Here is a 24,572-nt window from a genome sequence, read left to right on the forward strand (position 1 = left end):
CAACTTTTTATATGTTATTATTATCTCACAAAGTCAAATGAAGTGATCGCCTTGCCTGCTAGTTATTACGGTGTTATGCAGCCGTAGAGAGATAGAGGTACACCCAGACCCGTATAACCAGTGCCCTCGTCCTGAAAGAAAAACCTCTAAAAATAAATAAGAAACTTGTTATGAAAAAAAATTTTGCCAACATATTGTATTATTTAGTTGTTTCTTACTACTCAAGAAACTTAGATCCTGACTCAAACATTGTGGCTGTTGTTGGCCAGATGTAGACACACTTATACACACAGTCACAGACTAGAGTTTATGTAACATGACTACCATAGTGTTAAGGTTTATAGTTTTTATATAGAAAGTTGATGCAAACACCGCCCCCATCACCAAACTGCTCACAACCTTTCACAGTGTCCCTATGTCCCACAAGTCCAGCCTTTTCATTCCCCTAACACTTCAACACACATATACTACTACTTGGTGATTTTTTTCTCTTTTTGGGTCATACCTGGTGAAGTTCAGGGGTTACCCCTGGCTCCATACTCAGCAATTACTCCTGGCAGTTCACAGGTCAACCATATGGGATGCTGGAGCTCGAACCCTGGTCAGCCACGTGCAAGGCAAACACCCTTCCCCTGTGCTATCACTCCAGCCCCCTGCTTGGTAATCTTGAGTTGTACATTTCAAGGCCAAAGGTTTGCCGTAATCTTTTTCAGTGGAAAATGGTGACCACATAATTCATGGTGCTCTGTGAGTTTTTCTTTCCATTTGTACCATTGAACGTTGGCCAACACTAAGAAACAGGGTTTCAAGAACCTAAGGAGGGTATGGCCCTCGTCCCCTCCACAGTGCTAAAGACATGGCATGTTCAGGAGTAGAAGTAGCTCTCTCTTCACTCAGAGTCAGTTAAGGCTTTACAGCATGTTCCAAGAGGCGGTACTTCCTACTCCCTGCAGCCATTTTAGAGTCTTTGTAGTCGACTTCTTCAGGAGGGAGAGGAGAGTGTTTTATCCTCAAAGACTACTGTGTATACATCTGACAGAATGTGTATTGGTCCTGACCCAGCCTGCCTCAACAGCCCTTATATCTGACAATTCACACATTTCATTTTTCCACAGGGAGATGTTGTTTAAGTTCATGCGAGTTCACTTTTAACCATCTACTAAGCTTTATCTGCAGAATCTTGATTAAGTTTTTGAAGAGAATGTACATTCCTTTCTATCTCTCCACCACAAACGGTGGCATGTGTACATACAACTTCATATGTCACCTTATTCCATCAAATTTCTTGTTTCTTTTTTGTTTTTTGCGTTTGTTTTTAAGTTTGGGCCACACTTAGTGGTACTCATAGCTCAGGGGGCACATCTAGTAATATTTGGGAGACATTCGAGGTCAGGGGTTGAGTCCTGGTTCTCTGGCTCCATCACACACTCAGCTCTTTGAGCTACAACTCTAGCTATGAAGCTTTTGATTCTGTTTCCCCTTCGAGTTTATCATGTGCCAGGGCTGAGCTCTTGCCCATAAATGAGTAGCAAAAATGATGCTGTTATTCTGAACATTTTGCTATTTAGTCTGTCTTATATTGAAGTTCCTTTGCCTGTGCCCAGTTCTTGCTTTCTATCACCAGTCCACCTCCTTGAATTTGACTGTAAACCTGTTTGTGTTTCCCATCTGACCTCACTCAGGACTTCATTCACGGTTGCACTGTCCTGATGGCTTCAGAAAGAAACCCATTATTTCTCTAGCGCTAGGGATCAAACCCAGAATCTCATACACATGAGGCATACAGTCTACTTCTGAATCACATCCCTAGTAGAAAACCCAATTTGACTTATTTTATGCTCTACTTAGCTGAAGTACTTATTCCTTTTGCACATGTAATTTTCTTCTGTTCCTTTTCTAAGCAACAATTTAAGCATATGCAAAGTTTTACCAAAATTTTCCCTTCTTTGACCCATATTGCTATTGTCCATTCTGAACTATATTTGGACCCTAAAATTACCTCAATTGATTCATGTACTATGTAGAAAGTATTTCCTTAAATGTTGGCTCCCTTTTATATGTATTTAGATTTCTTGACAACAGGGCCCAACTTTTACCATGTGAATATAATGGGCTCTCGTTCACTTAAGCACTCTTTATGAAAATATTAATTGGGGAATCTAATATGCTCCTATTCTCAGGGAGCATAAACACACATTTATAACACATATATAGCAGAAATAACTGTTTTTTAAAAAAGTCAAATTGCATTACTACTGATTTTTTTGTCTTTCTCTTCATTTTGTGGGAAAAAGTTATCTTTGTATTTAGGTTTTTTTACTTATACTGTACTTCAATTGTTGTACTGAAATACCAAAAATAAGAGCACCATGGGATTGGGGATTCTCTTTAGGAAGGAAAAGATAAAGGTATACGCACTGCTGATTCCTGCTGGCAATTCACAGGGGTTTGGGTGGGTGACTCTCTCTCATATTTTGAGTTGTGCACAGAGCCGTGTTACAGGCAATTTGATTTCATGTGAGACCCGGCTAATGCTCTCAATGTGCCACAACTGAATGAGCCCTGGGCAGGAATATGCTAGATAGTGGATGGGGCGCATCTGAGCAGAATGCCCGGAAGCGCCCACACTCGGGGAATCCAAGTACTGAGGAGTGAAATGTGCAATGTGGGGGGAGGGGATGGACTATGAAGTGTAAGGAGGAGCACCGCATCCCACTCAGGCTGAAGAGATGTGCATGCCTTCGCTGGAGACCTGGATCACAAGAGGTTGGGGTGGGGAGAGCAAGTCTTCGAGGCTCACAAACAGCCGTGAGCAAGTCTCACTGCTCAGAAGACTCCAGAAATGTGCAGTCACTCTCCTCAGGTGGATACGGCAAACACGAACCATCTGCAACTTGGTGAACCAGGCTCAGGAAGATACCGTGGGAAAGAGTGGCAAATGGGTGAGTCTGGAGAAGCGTTGTGGTGGTCGAGGAATCTGTTCAAGAGGGGCTGGAGTGACAGCACAGTGGGGGGCATGCTTGCCTTGCACGCGGCTGAAGTGGGTTCAATCTCTGACATCCTATATGGTCCCGGAGCACTGCCAGGAGGAATTTCTGAGTGCAGAGCCAGGAGCAACCTCTGAGCATCACTAGGTGTGTCCTCCCTCAAAAAAAGAAAAAATCTGTTCAAAAAATTTAGGAGTTGAATTTGTTGTACCTTTTGGTTTTGTAGAGTATGAACATATTCCCATTTAAAAAGTCACCAGGAGGACCCAGAAGTTCAGGAGTTAAGGCACATGCATGCAGTGAACTCTGGTTCAGCCCCTGGCTACACACTGCACCCCAGACTTTGCTGGGTGTGTCCTTGGAAAACCTGGACTGAGCAGAACCAGGTACTGGCGCCCCTGCATTGAACAGGCCAACTGGGCTGAGGATTGCTAAGAGGGGCACTTGGATCTCCTGAGCAATACTTGGGAGACCCTCTTCTCACACACACAAAAAAATCAAATGAAAGGGATTGACAGCACTGACTTTGCTTTGTGCCAGGGACCATGAGCTGGAGCACTGTGACTGCTGATTCTCCCCCAGCAAGAGAGAAAATCACTGAGAGCAGATTGGTGGAAAAAACAGTTTTGTTTTCTTTTCAAATGTATTTGTTCATACAAACTTACTATTTTGGGTGGGGGGGGGGGTCCGAGGGAAGTCCCTCAGTCCTGATTTTAATCTTCTTGCTTAGAGAGTAACTTTTATTTCACATGTTGTCCTTTCTAAAAACAGCAGGAACAGACCTAAATTTAGTATTAACGTTAAAAAAATACAACCCAGGGCCAACAAATTGAATAAGAAATAGGCTGGACTTCTAAAACCATAGACTGAATCATGAAGAAATATAAAATCTTAGCAGATTAGTTATTAGTAAGGAGAATGAATCAGTGATCAAGAACCTCCCAGCAAACAGAAGTCAGAGCCTAGATGGCTTAGTGATGAATTCTGCCAATCACTCAAGGAAGGATGACAGTGCTCCTTCTCTCACAGTGTAGGTGAGGAGGATGCTCTTCCAAACTTGTCTGATGGGGCCAGCATTACCCTGATATCAAAATCAGACAACAGTGGGATGTCACAGAGAACACAAATGGCTTAGCTATAAAAATCCTACTTCTGGGGCTGGAGTGATAGCACAGCAGGAAGGGCGTTTGCCTTGCAAGCGGCAGACCCAGGTTCAAATCCCAACATCCCATATGGTCCCCTGAGCACCGCCGGGGGTGATTCCTGAGTGCATAAGCCAGGAGTGACCCCTGTGCATTGCTGGGTGTGACCCAAAAAGCAAAAAAAAAAAAAATCCTACTTCTATTTGTGATCTATGAATATAAATTCAAATGGTGCGAGTGATTCTACATGGCATTCTTACAATGAAAAGTTGATGGGCAAACAAATGTCCAACATTTTTCTTTTAAAAATTATTATTATTGGGCCTGGAGCAATAGCACAGCGGGTAGGGCGTTTGCCTTGCACGCGGCCGACCCGGGTTCGATTCCCAGCATCCCATATGGTCCCCTGAGCACCGCCAGGAGTGATTCCTGAGTGCAGAGCCAGGCGTAACCCCTGTGCATCACCAGGTGTGACCAAAAAAGAAAAAAAATTATTATTATTATTATTATTTTGGGTTGGTTTCACACCTGTTGGTGCTCAGAACTTACTCCTTGTTCTGTATTCTGGGTATACCACTAGCATGGCTCCAGGGACTATCTGGGGAGAGGGACATTGAACCCAGGTTTGCCACATGTGGGGCAAACACCCTACCCATTGTACTATCTCTCCAGCCTCACGTGGAATACTGTTATAAGAAGTAAACCAAGCCTCTAATTCCTCTATCTGAACACAGTTGTTTCCTTTTTCTATTTTATCTCTTACTCCTTCACAACCTCATTGATTATTACATATTGGTAATCACAATGTAAATGCCATCTAAAAATATTGCCTTTTTTATGGCTTACTGAAAATTTATGAAATAGTCTTTTATTGTTTCTTGGTGGGGAGGAAGGTACCGCAGATGTGCTCAGGTCTTACTCCTAGCTCTGTGCTCTATCCTTCTGGCAGTGCTGACCTTATGAGGCACTCATTGTTACAGTGAACTTTTAAAATCATTTTCCTGTTGCAGCAAACTCAGGTTTAGACTATGATAGCCTTGCAGTAAAAAATCATCTAGTTTTTTGCTTCTGTGGAACTGTTTTTGTTGAGTAAGTTCCCAAGAGTAGCACTCCTAGGTCAAAGAGATCCTTGCAATGGGGCCCTTACTAGGACTCACAATTTGAAATATTCTGGGTATATATGTTAATACATTTTTATAAAGGGGGTGTTCTTGTAGTATCAGTCTCTCAAGTGCTGGTTGAGGGCTAGTTCACTTCAATATACGGATTCTTACAAACGGCTCTGTTAGAAGGCAGATAAAATTTTCAACAAGTTTTCATCAATTGTTATACATCAAATAAATGAAAATGGTATACTTTCCATAGGACTTATGGGGTATTCTCAACTTTTTTTCTTCATCAAAGGAAGCTGTAAAATATACATACTTGCAAACAGTTATTCTCCACACTATTTTGATGAATAAATTCTTCATGGTTATTTTTTAAAAGAGATATATCTACTTGCTTTTATCATTTGGAAACCAAAATCAAATCACATTCTTGTTCATAATAGACTGTCAAATATTTGTTGAATAAATGAATGTATAATTGCTCTGCTCATTGCCTATTTTTAATATTTAATACTTAACTCTGACAAAGTTAATAAAAAAGATGCAAGATTTTCAGCTTTGCACATCAAATTAAGAAGAACTGAAGTAAGAAGAAATATCACTCTGAGGAATAGAAAACCAGCATTATAGCTGATGATCACCTTATTTGATATAATTGTGGCTTCATGAACAATTTAGATAAGTTGTCATTAATATAGTATCAATATTACTTTGGCAGTTGTCAGTTGCTAAAAATTTAGGTGACATTTTTCAATTCTTTTCCCTGTAGTTTAGAAGCTTCCACAATGCAGGGGGTTATATCACTGGCATTCTTTTCTACTGAGTTTGAACTCTGAGTTGGTGTTGAAAACTAGGCCCAAGCTGTCATCCCTTTGGGATATATTTTTATTCTATCGTCTTTTGATTTGAGTAATCAAAAAATTTTAATTTCTTACTAAATATATACCCTTTAAAGTATGTCTATTTGTCTAATTGTCTATCACAAATCTCACATCCTGGACTAATAAATGCATTTTTATTTGTAACAATAATCAGAGGTGGTAAAAGTATTAGTCTATCATTACTCCCTCCCCCCTTCACTAAAAAATTTAAAATGTTTTAAGATTGGAAAAAACAGAGTAGAGTCAGAGAGACTGGATGACAGTTGAGGGACTTGTCTTGCATGTGGCAAATCCGGATTTGATCCCTGACACCACATTTGGTCCCCAGAGCACCACCAGACTGACCACTGAGTGAAGCAACAGGAGTAAGCTCTGAAACACCACTTGGAATACCCTCAAAACCAAAAAAAAAAAAATTACCTCCAACTTTCTTGCCCTCCGACCTTCCTCTTTGGACCTGCCAACTTTCCATGTGCCACACTGCCCAAAGTAATACTCAACAGCTTGCCATTTATGACCATGCTGTGCTTTTGCCATGTATTCTGATTTTGCACATGTGATTTCTTTTACTTGAAATGTTCTTTACGGGGCTGGAGCGGTCGCACAGCGGGGAGGGCATTTGCCTTGCATGAGGCTGACTTGGGTTCGATTCCCAGCATCCCATACGGTCCCCCGAGCACCGCCAGGAGTAATTCCTGAATGCAGAGCCAGGAGTAACCCCTGTGTATCACCAGGTGTGACCCAAAAAGAAAAAAAAAAGAAAGAAAAAGAGTAATAGGCATAGTAGTTGTTCATTCAATTACTGAAATGTTTTATCAAATGCACACTGTTCTAGATACTGGGAAAATAGTAGTGTCCAATTAAGGCTTCATTAAGTCTGTTAGCCTGATGGGGATAAACAATGAACTAAATAACTATGTTATTTACCTATCATGTTTAAGATTTTAGGTGTTGGTGAAGAAAATAGTGATAGATGGTTATCAGGAAAGGTTAGGGGAGAAGTTGTGATTTGTAAGTGGGAAAGATGCTTTCAGGAAATCAGAGGCAATATGAGAGTTAAAATTTGAAGTAAGTGAGGGAATAAACAATGGAGGTATCTGATAAGGAAGTTTCAAGTAGAAGGAACAGCAAGTGCAAAGGTCCTGAAGCAGAAGCTTGCCAATGATATTTGAGAAATGCCTGGAAAATCATCTGGGTAAAACAGAGCAAGGAGAAAGATTGGTAGTAAAGACTAGATTTGGAAGGAAATAGATTGAAGATGGGAATCTATTGTATAGGGTCTTGAAGGCCAGTGTGAAGTCTTTTTTTTTCTTTTTAAATTCTGGAGTGAAATGGGAAGATACTGGAAGGTTTGATCAGCCACCTGACTGGATCTTAGTTATAATCTTATAAATACATTTTGGACTTAGATTGTTGGGGAAAATGGCAGAAATCCAGTAAAGGGAATATGCTGGTTTAAAGCAAGATTTTAGTAGAGGGGGTGATGGAAGAAAACAGTCTAATTCTAGTCCAGTTTCCACAGATTCTGGTTTCATGATGAGTTAAATGAAAGAGAGAAACAAGAAACCTTGGCAATGACTCTGGATGATGAAGTGTAGCTGAATAAACTGATGGTGCTTGTGGAGGGAGCAGAGGTGGAGGTAAAGATTAAGAGTTTGGTTTTGAATATTTTGAGTTTGAGATGTTTATTAAGCTTCAGAGAAAAGTCAGGTTGTTAGGAGAGTATGAATCTGGAGTTTGGTAGAGACATCTGCTGGAGATAAAAAATTAGAGTCGTCAACATACAATTGACATTTAAAGCTATGACACCAAATGAGATCACGATGGGAGTGGTTGTAGAAAGAAAATGCAAGTGGTTCCGCCTGAGCCCCAGGGTATTTTGGTGTGAAGTGGTTAAGCATATGGGTCTGTCAGAGCATGTTCGTATTTTATTATAATTGTTTATACTTGTCCCATACATCCTTCATACTGCGATCTTCTTGGTGGAAGATCAAGGAGGATCTTATTCATTCTGGGGGCAGGCTCACAACCAGTGATACTCAGGGGTTACTCCTGGCTCTGCACTCAAGAATTACCACTGGTGGATGCTCAAGGAACCATATGGGATGACTGGGATTGAATTCTGGTTGACAGCATGCAAGACAAATGTCCTACCCATTCTACTATCTCTCCATCTCCACATCTTATTCATTTTTTTTACAAGCTTTATCTTAGGGTATAATTTAGCTACCACAACACTGATGTGCTTTAAGTACATAACTCAGAGTGACTTTTCCACTCATTTTTGTATCTAAGAGACAGGTATATGGCAAGTACTTAATGAATGCTCTTAGAATGAATCTTGAATTTTTAAGTGAATCTGTAATGAATAAAGACATATGATTTTAGATCAGTCCTTCATATGTCTGGATATCAGTTCTTTGTGTACAAAATGAGGAAACAAACTAGAGTAAAAAATTTTTTTTTCTTTGCTTTTGCATTGCACCTGGCAGTGGTCAGGGATTATACCTGGCTCTATACTCAGGTCACTCCTGGCAGGCTGGGGGAACTATACAGTATGTGAGGAATTGAACACAGGTTAGCTGCAAAAAAAGCAAGTGCCTTAACTGCTGTACTATTATTCTGGCCATATCAATTATTTTCATCTTTGAATTTAAATTCTTTAAAAAAAATTAAACATTTGTTTCAGAACTTAGGAATAGGGCTCAGTGAGCGGCTCATGTTTCTCTACCATTAGATTTTACAAAAGCACAAAGGCATGTTATAGGAAAATTTTTCAGTTCAGTGAGAAATTTATTTGACCTTACTGGGTCAGATTCTAATGATTAATAGTGTTGCTTGCAATTAACTATCTCTCCATTAATCAGTCTTAACAAAACTTGGGAACTAGCATACTTTAGCATACATATGTGTCATATATATTAATATATAAGTGTGTATATGCAGCTGCACATGTTCATGTTATTAGCACCATGAACAGATGAAGTGTTAAGTAGAAGCATACTGTTACAGGGTTCCTATAACTCAATATTAACTCTAAGTACATTATGGCAAGTTAAAACAATAATACTTGGGGAAATCTCTAAAGATAAAATGTGAAGAGATAGAGCTAAAAAAGTCTATACAGAAATTAAAATGTGTTGCCACAAATAATTAATTTACATATAAGAAGAAAAAATAATACAGAACAAAGCAGAAACAGATGAGATAAATAGAAAGCAAATAACAAAATGGCAGACCAAATTCCAACCTTATTAACAATTATATTAAATTTTATTTTAGCCATTTTTCCTCACTGAGGATCCCAAACTGTTGGGTGGTCAAGACTGCCGCAGCACTTATGGGGCACCACAGATGATGCTCATGACTTCATGCTTTCCCTGAGTACTGGCATCGTACATCACAGAGCTGTCATCCAGGTCTTTTCTGAGTTGGAATCTCTAGCAGCAGAACTATCAGGATTGCTTCAGCACATGAGGGTTTGAACTCACAAACTTGTGCTTGCCAGGCAAGCACTTTCAAACTGCCTGGCTATTTTCCAGCACATGCATTAAATTTCTTAAAGTTATTTTTTAATTAAATCACCCCGTGATACACAGTTACAAAGTTGTTCATGATTGCCTTTCAGTCATACAATGTTACAACACACTTCCCTTCACCTGTGTTCATTTTCCACCACCAATGTCCGGAGTTTCCCTCCTGCTTGCCTCTATGGAAGACACTTTTCTTCCTTCTCCTTCCTTTCTTCTCCCCCTCCCTCTTTCCCTCTCCTCCCTCCCTCTCTCTCTCCCTCTCCCTCCTTTCTTCCCTCCCTCCCTCTCTCCCCCTCTCCCTCCCTCTCTTCCTCCCTCTCTCTCCTTGTCTCTCCTTTCTTCCTTCTAGGCACTGTGGGTTGCAATACTGTACTGAAAGGTTATCATGTATGTCACTTTTCAGAACTCAGTTCTTGTGCAGAGTGATCATTTCCTGTTTTTTTTTTTTTTTGTCACAGTGGTCCCTTCTCTGTCCTAACTGCACTACCCCTCAACTTGTAGCAAGTTTCCTTCCTGACCCTCATATATACTGTCTTTGGGTATTATCCTCATACTATCTATTTGGGTATTATCCTCATACTATCTATTTTAAATTGTAATTGTCCTAAAGCACCAACCAAAGAGTAGAGGTTGACAGACTGTCAGACTGGACTAAAAGCAAGGAGCTGGAGAGAGAGAGTTAAGTGGACAGAGCTCTTGCCTTTCACATACCAAGCCAGGTTCAATCCCCTGCACCCCATATGGTCCCCCAAATCCTGCCAGGAGTGATCCCTGAGCATAGAGCCAGGAGTAAGCCCCAAGTACCACCAGGTGTGGAAAAAAAAAAAAGCAATACAGGATTATTTGTTATCTACAAGAGACAATGAATGAAGAAATATAAACAGGGTAAAATTAAAAGTATCAAAAATATATGGCTAAAATTAAACATTAGAGTGATTACAGAAAGATAAAATAGAAGTAGTGACATTTTTAAAAATTTTAATTTTTTTTTCTTTTTGGGTCACACCTGGCAATGTTCAGGGGTTGCTCCTGGCTCTGCACTCAGGAATTACTTCTGGCAGTGCTCGGGAACCATATGGGATGCTGAGGATCAAACCTGGGTCAGTTGCGTGCAAGGCAAATGCCCTACCTGCTATGCTATCGCTCTGGCCCCAGAATTAATGACATTTTATAAGAAGCAGAATGCATTTCATGACACAGTATAATTATGATTATACATAGTGATTATACTTTTAGAACCTCAAAACACAATGAAGCAACATCTGAAAGCACTACACTAAAAGTAGATAAATGCGTAAATAGTTAGACATTTTAACATATGTCATGTGTATTTTAGTAATTAACAGAACAAGTAAAATAGCAGTAAGGTTATAGAAGAGCTGAAAACAGTATCAACCATTTTCACTTCATCACCATTTATGAAATATAGTCAATAACTTCAAATTACACATTGTTTTCATGTACACACGGAATCATGAATAGGACAACCTATAGGACAACCCTGAGCACTAAAAATAAATTTTAGGAGGTGTCAAAAGACAGAAAGCTTATAGAGTGTGTTCTCTGACCACAATGACATTAAGTAAATAACAACAAACATGATAAGGGTTGAGGGTTCAGCTCAAGGGTACCTTGTATCTGAGTCCTGCTTAGATCCCACCAGCGTAAAATAATATTAATAAAAAATTGTCAAAAAGTTTGAAATTAAACACAGTTGGCATTCATCTGAATAACCTGACTCAAAGAACAAATCACAGAGAAATATCTTGAAGTGAATGTTAACTGAAAATAAAGAACCAAGAGTGAGTTTTGCTAAATCAGTGCTTAGAGTGAAAACCATTGCTTTATATGTTTACAGTAGGAAAAACAAAGCTAGTTTTTAACCAGAAGAAATTAGAAAAACGTATAACTTAAGTTTATATGGTATATTAATTATCTCCATAAAGCTGGAAAATAATTAGAAGTGCAAAACTTCTAAATTCAATGTAAGATGTCAGAAAGAAAGAGCAGAAACCCATGAAACAGACAACAGGCAGGATACCAATGAAACCAAGAGTTAATTCTTCGAAGAGATCAATAAAAAGGAAAAGGAGAAAGCACAGATTAATACTATCAAGAAGAAAAAAAAACAAAATAGGTCTAACAACACATGAAATAGATAAATTTCTTGAAATATGTCACTTACCACACTGACCCAAGAAATAAAAAAAATGCAAATAACCTCAACTATGCTAATAACAAATCGGTAATTTAAAACCTGGACACATGGTGCTGGGTTATAGGTCATATGTCAGAGCCAGTGCCTAGCATGTTCCAGGCCCCGATTTCAGTCCCTGATACATGTCTTCTCATCAGTATTGCTGGGTATTGCCAACAGGGTACTTGACTCTGCCAAGAGTCACCCCCATAATTTTTTTTAAATAAAAGAAAACATGAAAGTAAAATTTTAAAACAAAACTTCCTAAACAAAATGTATTCCATACTAGAAAGCTTTACTGATCAACTCTATGAGACATTTTAGTAAGCATAACAAATATCCTTCAAAGGCTATTTTATTTCTTTTCTGTCTAATAAAAAAATAATTTCCTACTCACTTTTTGAGGGAAATCAATTTGACACCAAAATCAAACGTAGATGGTACAGAAAAGGAAAGCCACGGTCCAGTATTTTTCATGAGCGTGAATGCAAATGTTTTAAAGATGATTTTAACAAATCAAATTCAGCAAGATATAAAAATGATAGTATATTATCAACAAGTGAGGATTTAGAAATGCAAGGCTGGTTAACAGTTGAAAATCAGTCAGTGAGACTCACCATCTAAAAAGTGATTTTATTTTTCAGAATAAAATCTCCAGAAAAAAATTTGGACCGGAAGGCCACTTTCGCAATAGTAAAAGACATCTAAAGCAGAGCCAGGTCTTAAGGTCAGGATCATCCATGATGTTGAAAGACTGAATGTCTTCTCCCTAACATTCAAAGTACATCCAGCTTGTCTATTCTCACCGTATCTGTTCCAGATGGTACTAGGGGTCCTGGCAGGACAATCAGGGGGCTGGGGGTGGGGGCGGGAAGGAAAGAGAAACAAACATCCAAACCAAAAATGAAGTAGTGATGGATTCATTCACAAATGAAATAACTATTTATAGAAAACCTCGGGGCCCAGAAGATGGCTCTGTGGTTTTTTTCTTAGTTTGTTGTTGTTTTTCAGGGGAGTGGAAATTTACCTTGGGGCTTACGCCTGGCTCTGTGCTCAGGGTCACCCCTGGCATGTCTAGGGGACCTTAAGTGGTACTGGAGATCTAACCAGGGTTGGCTCCAACAAGGCAAGTGCCTTAACCTCTGAACTCTCTTCCTGGTCCATGAGTCTGTGTTTTAAGTCCCAGGGAAAATGTGAGGCTTAGAGCTGCTTGACCATTGGGACCACGCTGCATGCACCAAGGTGATCTGAAAAAGAAAGAAAATTTTGAAAATTAAAAAAAAATCTACTAGAACTCCTAAGTGTAGACCATGGGACTTCTCAACCTTCAGAATTATGGGAGCCTCCCTCATATCAAATCTCCTTTCATGTCTTACCATTCTGTTTCTCTGGAGATTCCTAATGCAACTAACAAACTAACTTTAGGTGAGATTTAGACTACTCTTTAGGAGGACAGTTTTCAGTTACATCCATTGGTGTTTAGGGCTTATACATTGGTGTGCTCGGGATCATTCCTGGTGGTGTTCAAGGTGTACGTGGCGCTGGGGTTCAAACCCCAGTAGTCCACGTGAAAGGCAAAGACCTTACCTGCTGTCCTATCTCTCTACACCCTGACTTTAATTTTTCATAAAATAGAACACATACCTATCAAATCTACTCAGAAATATTTACCCTCAAAATAAAAACATGTATTCACACATACATACAAACCCTCAAGAATGTTTTAGCAACTTTATTCATATGAGTCAAAATTTGGAAATAACCCTAAGGTCCAACAATGGAAGAATAGATTGATAAACTGTGATATATTTTTTATCAAGAAATACTACTATTAAATAATAAAGAACAGTTTTTCAATATATGCAACATGATAGATGAATCTTAAAAACCTATTAAGTAAGGGTCAGAGCTACACTACAGCTGTGGCACTTGCCTTGCACACACCCAACCCCCAGCACCACATATGATCCCTCGCCAGGAGTGACGGTGAGCACAGGGTCAGGACTAGTCCCTGAGCAGCACCAGGGTGGCCCAAAAATATAACAGACCAAAAAAAAAAACATAGTGAGTAAAGTAAACTAGTTACCAAAAAACATATTGCATGATTACTTTTTTCTTTCTTCAGTTTTTTTTTTGGATAATATCTGGCAGTGCCTGGAGCTTGGGGATCAATCTCGGTGGCATTTGATCCCGGATGCAAAGCTTCTGCATGCAAAGCTTGTGTTGCAGCCCTCTGAGCCATCTCCTCAGGAAAATAATCTGTGGTGAGAAAAAAATCAGCACTGCTCCAATGTCAACACCTCTGAGTTTGACTGTCCTGACAGCCCGGTAAGAGCACAACAAATTTGACGGGAAAGTTGCATGGAGGCCCACCAAGCTCAAAGAGCAAAAGCAATAATAACACAGAAAGTTCAGCCAGCACCAAAGAGCTCAGGAAATCCTCATACAACTTCAGTAACACCATTGTGAGAATATCACAAATTCATTTTTATTGATCTATTTTTTTTTATAATTCCACTTGCCATTTAGTTTTAACAAGCAATAAAAGTAAATTCACAGTGTCTGCTAAGGGGGCAGACTTTGGGAGTCGGTGGGAAACTAGGGACATTGGTGGAGGGAAGGTCACACTGGTGGTAGGATTGGTGTAAGATAATTGTATGCCAAAAACAATTGTAGTATTAACAATTTTGTAAATTATAGTGATAAATGCTCTTAACAAGTGAAAAGAGAAAGAAAGAAAAAAAGGAAGAAAGAAAGAAAGAAAAAAGAAAGAAAGAAAGAAAGAAAAAGAAAAATTAGTGGTTGCCTACAAAGGGGGTTTGGGGCAGGGGAGCAGCTGGGGTTTGGCCAGTGCTGTGCCAGTCACAAGCTATGTGAACTCGAGCAAGTCATTCCATCTCTCTAATCCCATGTTTCTTCAAAAGTAACAGATAATCAAATAACCCAGGTCAGAAGCACTAGTTGATCTTCAGGGTCCCTATATCCTTGGTGACTTCAGTATCCAGGCCTATGGAAGAATAAATAACATGAATTTATTCGTGGTTAATCTTAAAGCATTTAACATAATTGTTTTGAAGTATCTCTGTGAGACAGTGGGGCAATAAGGGTATAATATATGTATATATATGTGCATATATATACATGTTTTGGCATAGAAATTCTGAATTAATAGCAAAATAGGGCTTAAAACTGAAGAAAAATATTTTTGCAGTGGCAGCAGAGTGTTGAGATTTTGGTAGGAAATGCTGAATAAAGGGTGTAGCCAGTAACAAGAGGAATTAGAAGTAGAAACAGAAAAACAATATCCAACAAAATGAGATCTCATCACTGTATCACTGTCATCCTGTTGTTCATCGATTTACTCAAGCAGGTGCTAGTAATATCTCCATTTGTCCCAGCCCTGAGATTTTAGCAGCCCCTCCTTATTCGTCTTTCCCAATGATTGGAGGCTTCTTTCAGGGTCAGGGGAATGAGACCTGTTATTGTTACTGTTTTTGGCAATCGAATACACCACGGGGAGTTTGCCAGCCTCTGCCGTGCAGGCGGGATACTCTCGGTAGCTTGCCGTGTTCTCCGAGAGGCATAAATATTTATTTCCCTCCATGATGATGTGTCTCGAGGCCGCTTTGCAGCCGTGTGGTCCAGGAATATGTTCACTCATGCGTGAGGCTCGTCTGAGCATGTGGAAAGCCGCCTGGAGCGTGGTGATGGTTGGGTAGTGGAGTTTGACTGCAAAGGCTGGGTCCCTTGGGGCAGGGAGGGCTCTCACCTGCACCCCTCTGGGGCACCCCGAGTGAAAATAGCTTGGCACGGACTCCGGTGGCATGGTTATGGGGGCCTTATTTTATGCTCCCTCCAGGGAGAAGCAGCTGTGAATTCTGGAGAGTGGCCCATCAGATCTCATAGGCCTTCTAAATTACTTTCCTGATACAAATTAGGCAATCTAACTTTTTATGCTGTTCATGAGGTAGTATGCCCAATTCTCAAAAAACAAATCCTCTAAACGCAGTTAGTAAGTCCATTTCACAACTTTTTTCTAAAACAACATTTTTTTTTTTTTGCTTTTTGGGTCACACCTGGTAATGCACAGGGGTTACTCCTGGCTCTGCACTCAGGAATTACTCCTGGCGGTGCTCAGGGGACTACATGGGATGCTGGGATTTGAATCCGGGTCTGCTGCGTGCAAGGCAAATGCCCTACCCACTGTGCTATCGCTCCAGCCCCGGAAAGAACATCTTGCTTGTGTTGATGAAGAAAGTATTGTGCCGGAACTTCTCTCCACGCTACAGCTAGGAAAACTGAGACCCATTTCTCTACAACTTTTTAAAGAAAACAAAAGCCTACATGTAAAAACTACAACTGACCTCCTGGCTTTGGATCAGGGACTACAGGTGTGGGGCAGGATGACAGGCATTGGGAAAACCCGACCTTTCAAGCAGCCCTGGAGTGAAACCTTGCAAGAGGGACTAACTGGAAAAAACTAGTAAAACAGCGTGCCTGCATCATGCATCCAGCCTCGAGCCTCACCCAACTCCTAGACCCATAGGCCTGAAATGAAGAGGCCACCACGTATTTCCAACCCCAACATGGAGCCCTGAAAGGAATTGGACTGAGGACAAAGCAGAAAGGAAAAAGTGTTAGGCTAATAGTGTTAAGCTCTAATGTGATTGAACCTCCTGTGGGCCAAGATCCCCTATAAAAATGTGTGTATTCCTAATGAGGGACCAGCAAAGTACTTAAAACAACTACTCATAGACTTGAAGAAAGACATCGATAGCAACACAATACTAGTGGGAGACTTCAACACCGCTTTATCATCTCTTGATAGATCAACCAGACTCAAGCTTAGCAAGGACATACTGCATCTGAGGGAATAAATGGAAGAAAGGGATTTAGTAGATATATATACAGAACACTTCATCCTCAAAAATCTGAACATACATTCTTCTCAAGTGTGCATGGAACATTCTCCAAAACAGACCACATGCTGAGCCACAAAACATACGTCCATAAAATTAAGAAGATAGAGATTGTATCAACGATCTTCTCAGACCACGATGCACTGAAATTAGATATAAATCTCACAAACAGAAAACAAAACAAAACACCTGGAAATTGAACAGCTCATTATTGGACATTATTAGTGGCTTAGAAAGGAAACCAAAGAGGAAATCAAAAGATTCTTGGAAACGAATGACAATGAAGACACGAGTTACCAAAACTTATGGGACACAGCAAAAGCTGTGTTAAGAGGACAGTTTATAGCTCTACAAGCATTCCTCAGGAAGGAGGAGCGAGTTCACATAAGTACCCTAACCTCACAGCTTAAGAGCTTGGAGAACAACCAACAAAAGAAGCCCAATCCAAACAGGAGGAAGGAAATAATAAAACTCAGAGCAGAAATTAATGAGATGGAAACCCAAAAAACAATCAGAAAGATCAATTAAACCAAGAGCTGGTTCTTTAAGAAAATAAACAAGATCGATAAACTACTAGCAAGACCCACAAAAAAGGGGAGAGAGAAAACCCTAATAAACCGAATCAGAAATGAAAAGGAGGACATTACAACAGAAATTTCAGAAATTCAAAGGATCCTCAGAGATTCCTTTGAGAATCTTTATGCCATGAAACATGAAAACCTTGAGGAAATGGATAAATTTCTAGACTCCTAAAGCCTCCCAAAGCTGAACCAAGAAGACCTGGAATACCTGAACAGACATATCACCATCAAGGAAATTGAAACGGTAATAAAAAGTCTCCCCAAGCACAAAAGTCCTGGCCCAGATGGATTTACTAGTGAATTCTTCCAAACCTTTAAAGAAGACTTACTCCCAATCCTCTTTAATCTTTTCCAGGCAACTGTAGTATCAGAAACACTTCCCAACAGCTTCTGTGAAGCAAATATCACCCTGTTACCAAAAGCAGACAAAGATACCACAAAGAAAGAGAATAGATATCCCTGACGAACACAGACGCAAAGATCTTCAACAAAATATTAGCAAATAGAATTCAACGACTCATCAAAAATATCATACACCATGACCAAGTAGGATTCATCCCAGGGATGCAAGGATTGTTTAACATTCGCAAATCAATCAACATAATTCATCATATCAATAAAAGAAATAATAAAAACCATATGATCATTTCAATAGATGCAGAGGAAGCATTTGGCAAGATTCAGCACCCGTTTATGATGACAACTCTCAGCAAAATGGGCATCGAAGGAACTTTCCTCAATATAGTCAAAACCATCTACCACAAGCCCACGGCAAGTATTCTCAATGGAGAAAAACTAAAAGCCTTCCCTCTAAGATTGGGCACAAGGCAAGGTTGCCTGCTTTCGCCACTCCTATTCAATATAGTACTGGAAGTCCTGGCCATAGCAGTTAGACAAGAAAAAGATATCAAGGGCATACAGATAGGAAAGGAAGATGTCAAGTTATCACTATTTGCAGACGATATAAGACTATACTTGGAAAACCCTAAAGACTCTACAGAAAAACTCCTAGAAACAATAGGTCAATATAGTAAAGTGGCAGGCTACAAAATCAACACCCAAAAGTCCATGGCTTTCTTATATACAAATAATGAAAGAGAAGAAAGAGACATTAAAAAAAAACAATCCCATTCACAATAGTACCTCAGAAAATCAAGTACGTTGGAATCAGCTTAACCAAAAAGGTGAAAGATCTATACAAGGAAAATTACAAAACACTATTCAAGAAATAAAAGAGGACACTAGGAAATGGAGACACATCCCCTGCTCATGGGTCGGGAGAATTAACATTATCAAAATGGCAATACTGCCCAAAGCACTATACAAATTTAATGTGGTCCCTATCAGGATACCCGTGACATTTTTCAAAGAAATAGAGGAAGCACTCCTGAAATTTATATGGGACAATAAATCCACACGAATAGCTAAAGCAATCCTTGGAAAAAAGAAGATGGGTGGCGTCACCTCCCCAACTTCAAACTCTATTACAAAGCAGTAGTGATTAAAACAGCATGGTATTGGGATAAAAACACACCTGCAGACCAATGGAACAGAGTTGAATATCCTGTCACAGACCAGCAAATATATGGACACTTAATCTCTGACAAAGGAGTAAGAAATGCAAAGTGGAACAAGGAAAGCCTCTTCAACAAGTGGTGCTGGGAAAACTGGATAGCTACCTGCAAAAAAATGAACTCTGACCTCTGTCTAATGCCAGGCACAAAAGTCAGATCAAAGTGGATTAAAGACCTCAATATAAGACATGAATCTAAAGGGTACATAAAGAAAATGTAGTCAGAACTCTCCATGACATTGAAGCTAAAAGCATCTTTAAGGATGAAATAGCACTGACCATGCAAGTGGAAGTAAACATAAACAAATGGGACTACATCAAACTAAGAAGCTTCTACACTTCAAAAGAAACAGTGACCAAAATACTGAAAGAGCCACAGAAGGGGAAAGAATATTTACCCAATACCCATCTCATAAGGGATTAATACCAAGGATATATAAGACACTAGTAGAATTGCATAAGAAAAAAACCTCCAACCCCATCAAAAAATGGGGAGAAGAAATGAACAGAAGTTTCCTCAAAAACGAAATACAAATCGCCAAAAGGCACATGAAAAAATGCTCCACATCACTAGCCATCAGGGAGATGCAAATCAAAACAACAGTGAGATATCATCTCACACCACAGAGACTGGCACACATTCAAAAGAACAAAAGCAACCAGTGCTGACATAGTGCTGACATAGATTTCACTGTTGGTGGGAATGTCCAGCCTTTCTGGAAAACAATATGGATAGTCCTTCAAAATCTAGAAATTGAGCTGCCATATGACCCCGTAATACCACTTCTGGGAATATATCCTGAGGATGCAAAAAAGCACAGTAGAAATGACATCTGTACCTATATATTCATTGCAGCACTGTTCACAATAGCCAAAATCTGGAAACAACCCGAGTTCCCTAAAACAAATGACTGGTTAAAGAAACTTTGGTACATCTATGCAGTTGTTAGGAGAGATGAAGTCATGAAATTTGCTTATAAATGGATAGACATGGAGAATAACATGCTAGGTTAAAATGAGTCAGAAAGAGAGGGACAGACATAGAAAGACCACACTCATTTGTGGAGTATAGAATAACATCACATGAAGCTGATACCCGAGGACAGTAGATACAAGGGCCAGGGGGATTGCCTCATAGCTGGAAGACTGCTTCACGAGTGGAGGAGAGAAGGCAGATGGAATAGAGAAGGGATCACTAAGAAAATGATGGCTGGAGGAACCAGTTGGGATGGTAGATGCATGCCGAAAGTAGATAATGGACCAAACATGATGACCTCTCAGTGTCTGTGTTGCATGCTATAATGCCCGAAAGTAGAGAGTGAGTATGGGAAATATTGTCTGCCATGGAGGCAGGGGGAGGGTGAGAAAGGGGGGGGGGATATACCGGGGATACTGATAGTGGGGAATGTGCACTGGTGGAGGTATGGGTGTTTGATCATTGTGAGATTGTAACCCAAACATGAAAGCTTGTAACTATTCAATAAAAATTTTTAAAAATATGTGTATTTGGCAATAAAGTGAGCTGTGATCAACTGCTCCAGGGGGGTTTCTCTGGGCATTTGTCCTCCTTTGCCCCATAGCCAGCCTCCTGCCCAGACCGGTGTACAATGAGTCAGGGCACGTTTGGGATAACTTCCCTGACATCTGGGGCTCAACGTGGGGCAGTGGTGGAGGTAATCAGTGACATTTCAGACGGGTGAGTTCCTCTGAACTCATCTGAGGGGATACTGAGCTTTTTCAGCCCCTCACTTATCTCTCTTGTTACATTTTCCTCCTGATTCTTTCAGACCTTAAGCACGCCAGGGATCTGTGGAACTAGGGTCACCACTGATGGTGTCTGGTCCTGGTTACTCCTTGGCGTCATTTGAAGGTGGCCCCGGGACCCCTCTTTCCTCCACGGCCGTCCTACAGTGTGCTTCGACAGGTGTCCTACGGTCCTACTCTCTACCTCTCCCATAAACCTGCATGTTAAACTGGTCACTTCGATGGCCATTTAAGTGCCTATAGGGTGGTCTCCAGTCTCTTAAATTCAGAGGACAGGCTTCTGCCATCGACTCTATCCAATCCCCAGCAGCACCCCACCCACCCCGCTTCCCCTGGCTCGGGGAACATTGGGCCGTGAAGGCGACATTTTCCATTCTTCCTTGTTCAGAGCCATGAGAACTACCACCTCCAAAGACAATGACTTGTCCATAGTTTAGTTTGCTGCTTGTTTTTTCTTTCTGGGTCACACCCGGCGATGCACAGGGGTTACTCCTGGCTCATGCACTCAGGAATTACCCCCAGCAATGCTCGGTGGACCATATGGGATGCTGGAAATCGAACCTGGGTGGGCCACGTGCAAGGCAAACGCCCTACCCGCTGTGCTATCGCTCCTGCCCCAGTATGCTGACTTTTATACAAACAAAAAGCACTTTCTTGATCCATTTTTCATGTATCGATAGATCGACTGTGTGTGTGTGTGTGCATCTGTGCATGTTTGTGTGCCATCCCTCTGTCTATAATCAATTTGTCTGTTTTTCTGTGTGTGGAACGCGGAATGTTAGAGCCAGGTTGAAATCAGAAATAGAAATCTTGAGGGCAAGCTGTATCTTCACCAGAGGTCAGAGTGATATGCAACCCAGCAATTTAAAAAGTCTAGGTGTTTTTGGAACTCGTTAGACCAGGTTTAAACAATGATTTCTCTTCAGAATGTTGAACCTACAGAGAAATTGAAATTTTTAATCTAAGTTTCTTTTTGGAAAAACATTAACGGTTATTAACAGTTGAAATTCTTTTGAGCTTTAGACTCTGTACTATCTAGTAAGCTGCAAAACTAGAGCCTGCAACTAAAGTGAAATAAGAGCTGAGAGAATGCACGGCCTTATCTTACAAGCTTCAGTCAAATTTTAATGAAAAATTAGTCTGCTTTCTGGAGCTATAAAATTGGTTGCAAAACTTTTATCCTTTCAGTTTAAGGATATCAGGCTTTTTCTTTTTTTTTGCTAGAATTTCAGACCAGCTTCAGGCCTCCTTACTGAAAGAAACAAGTGACTCACTTTACATTCAAGTGGCTAAGAACAGCCCCTTTGGCTTTTGTGATCTTGCAGCTGAACAGAGTCAGCTACCCACGACCCCCTCTCCGATCTCAGCTGAGGCAAGTGAGAGCTGAGAATGGCGAGTATCATAATTCACAGTCTTATCCTGGTTCCAGTTTTTTTTTGGGGGGGGTCACACCTGGTGATGCACAGGGGTTATTCCTGGCTCTGCACTCAGGAATTACTCCTGGAGTTGCTCGGGGGACCATATGGGATGCTGGGAATCAAACCCGGGTTGGACAGGTGCAAGGCAAATGCCCTTCCCACTGTGCTATCCTCCAGCCCCTGGTTCCAGTTTTGAAGTTAGGAAGTTGATAAAAGTTTTGAATGCATTTTGAATACGTATATCCTGTCACTGTCACTGTCATTCCATTGCTCGATTTGCTCGAGCGGGCACCAATAATGTCTCCATTGTGAAACTTGTTACTGTTTTTGGCGTATCAAATATGCCAAGAATAGCTTGCCAGGCTCTGCCGTGTGGGTTGGATACTCTCGGTAGCCTGCCGGGCTCTCCGAGATGGACGGAGAATTCGAACCCGGGTCAGCTGCATGCAAGGCAAACACCCTACCTGCTGTGGTATCGCTCCAGCCCAGAAACAAAATGCATTTGTGGTAAAAAGGGATTTAAAGTTTAAAACATTATGGCAGAAGAGTTTTATCTCAAGGGAAATGAAAGAAAGGAGATAAAACAGAAAACTAGATGGAATATTTGACCTTATACTAAGGTAAACATAGACAATCTAGAACTTTGTTCCATTTCTCTATCTTATGTTGTTTTTAAGGGTAGTTTAAAAATACAAGCTTAAACTGCATATGTGACTATTTGAGTTGTGTACTGGAGAGAAAAATAAAAATTGAGGTTAAACTCATTTTAAAAATACAAAATGCAGTCCACTGGAAGTGATGGAGTGGGCAAAGATTGAAGGAAAATGTAGGTAAATGAAATATATGAATCTTGTGAGTATTTTAACCCACTTTTATCCATATTTTCCTGCACTATAGCACTGTCATCCTGTTGTTCACTGATTTGCTGGAGCAGGCACCAGTAAGTCTCCATTGTGAGACTTATTACTGTTTTTGGCATATCGAATACTCCATGGGTAGTTTGCCAGGCTCTGCTGTGTGGGCGGGATACTCTTGGTAGCTTGCTGGGCTCTCCGAGAGGGATGGAGGAATCGAACCCAGGTTGGCTGTGTGCAAGGCATTGGAATTCTATGTTACAAGATCTTTAATTGTGTGCATTGTAAATCTTTTGAATCTCTATAAGACTGATGTAATGCTTTTGAAAGAGTACTGCAGAGTATATCTTAATCATGGTAAATGAGATAATGATTAGCAACTTGTTTCCAAATTTCTTGGTAGATCGCCACCGCCGAGATGTGATCCCGGGGGCCGCACGCATGTGTGGCCTCTCCGCAGCTGCACAAGCGTGAATCCAGACCCAGAAAAACCTCTTTCGGCATGGGCAACTCCTCGCAGAATGTCTCCAACCTGAGAACTAAGCCTCGGCCCCGTGCCTGCCCAGGAGGGGAAAGGTATTTCTCTCTCTCGCCTCTTTCTCTCCGGGGATGAAGGGCGCGGTCGCTGCCATATTAAGACGACCACAGATTGGGTTTTCAAGCCTGCAATTATCTAATATCTGGAAGAAATCTCCCTGGACTTCTTGTTAAAGTACAGAAATTCAAAACCGCGCGGCCGCAGTAGCAGCTGCGCGACCTTATTTGTCTTCACGGTAGGTCTGAATCTAGTGGGGTACTCCTAACAACAATAGTGAGGTTTCTGTTGAAATATTGAATGTAACCAAAGTAAACAGAATGTAAAATGAAACTTATCAGTTACAAGGTAGGGGATGTGGGGGGCGGGATGGGAGGTGTACTGTGTGGGTTTTTTTTTTTTTTTTTTTGGTGGTGGTATATGGGCACTGGTGAAGGGATGGTTGTTTCAGCATTGTATAACTGAGACCTAAGCCTGAAAGCATTGTAATCTTCCACACGGTGATTTAATGAAATAAAATTTAAAAAAAAATTTCTTGGTAGATCAAGCTATACTAAGTTCAGTAAAAACAAGGAGTTTAAAACCTCTCTTCCTATGAGATATGACTAGAAGGAAGAAATATAAGTGTGTTTTTTAAGTAAGAAAGATAATAGATGGAGACATCATTAGTGGGAAGAAGGAAAGGAATCCTGTTAAAGTGAAACTGGTTTTGAAGAAAGGTAACAGGACAGAATGAATGTGAAGGAGGCTTGAGAATGTAAAGGAATGTAAGTTTGAGGTTGTGTTTTAAGGAAACAAACTGATAAAACTATATTGTTATAAGAAACTCTTTAAATTATATCTGCAGAATTGTCCTAGTATCCAGACTCCTGTTACAGTGTGCTTAGATAATTGGAAATCAAGGTTTTCAACATGCAACTGTATGAGTTAGATGTAATGTTGTTAAACTGTGTATTTTATCCCTACAGAACCTAATGCTTCTTTTGATTAGGACCCATAACAAATGGGTATATAGCATCTCATTGTGAGTAAAGTGAAGTATTTGCATTTCTCTTCTTTGTACCTTCAGTATGCTTTCG

The 24,572-nt window shown here is 40.4% G+C and overlaps 1 long non-coding RNA gene across 1 annotated transcript in view; it reads right to left on the reverse strand.

The window, feature by feature from the left end:
- Positions 1-12,470: 12,470 nt before the first annotated feature.
- Positions 12,471-24,572, reverse strand: part of LOC129405597 (uncharacterized) — a 55,794-nt gene continuing 43,692 nt past the window's right edge. Inside the window, exons 2-3 of the long non-coding RNA XR_008630681.1 lie at positions 13,936-14,108; positions 12,471-13,096 (exon numbers count right to left, since the gene is read on the reverse strand). This is a non-coding gene — a long non-coding RNA (uncharacterized LOC129405597). The remainder of the gene's footprint in view (positions 13,097-13,935; positions 14,109-24,572) is intronic.

The sequence above is a fragment of the Sorex araneus genome, chromosome 1 (assembly GCF_027595985.1).
Source record: "Sorex araneus isolate mSorAra2 chromosome 1, mSorAra2.pri, whole genome shotgun sequence".
In the NCBI taxonomy this organism is placed as follows: Eukaryota; Metazoa; Chordata; class Mammalia; order Eulipotyphla; family Soricidae; genus Sorex; species Sorex araneus.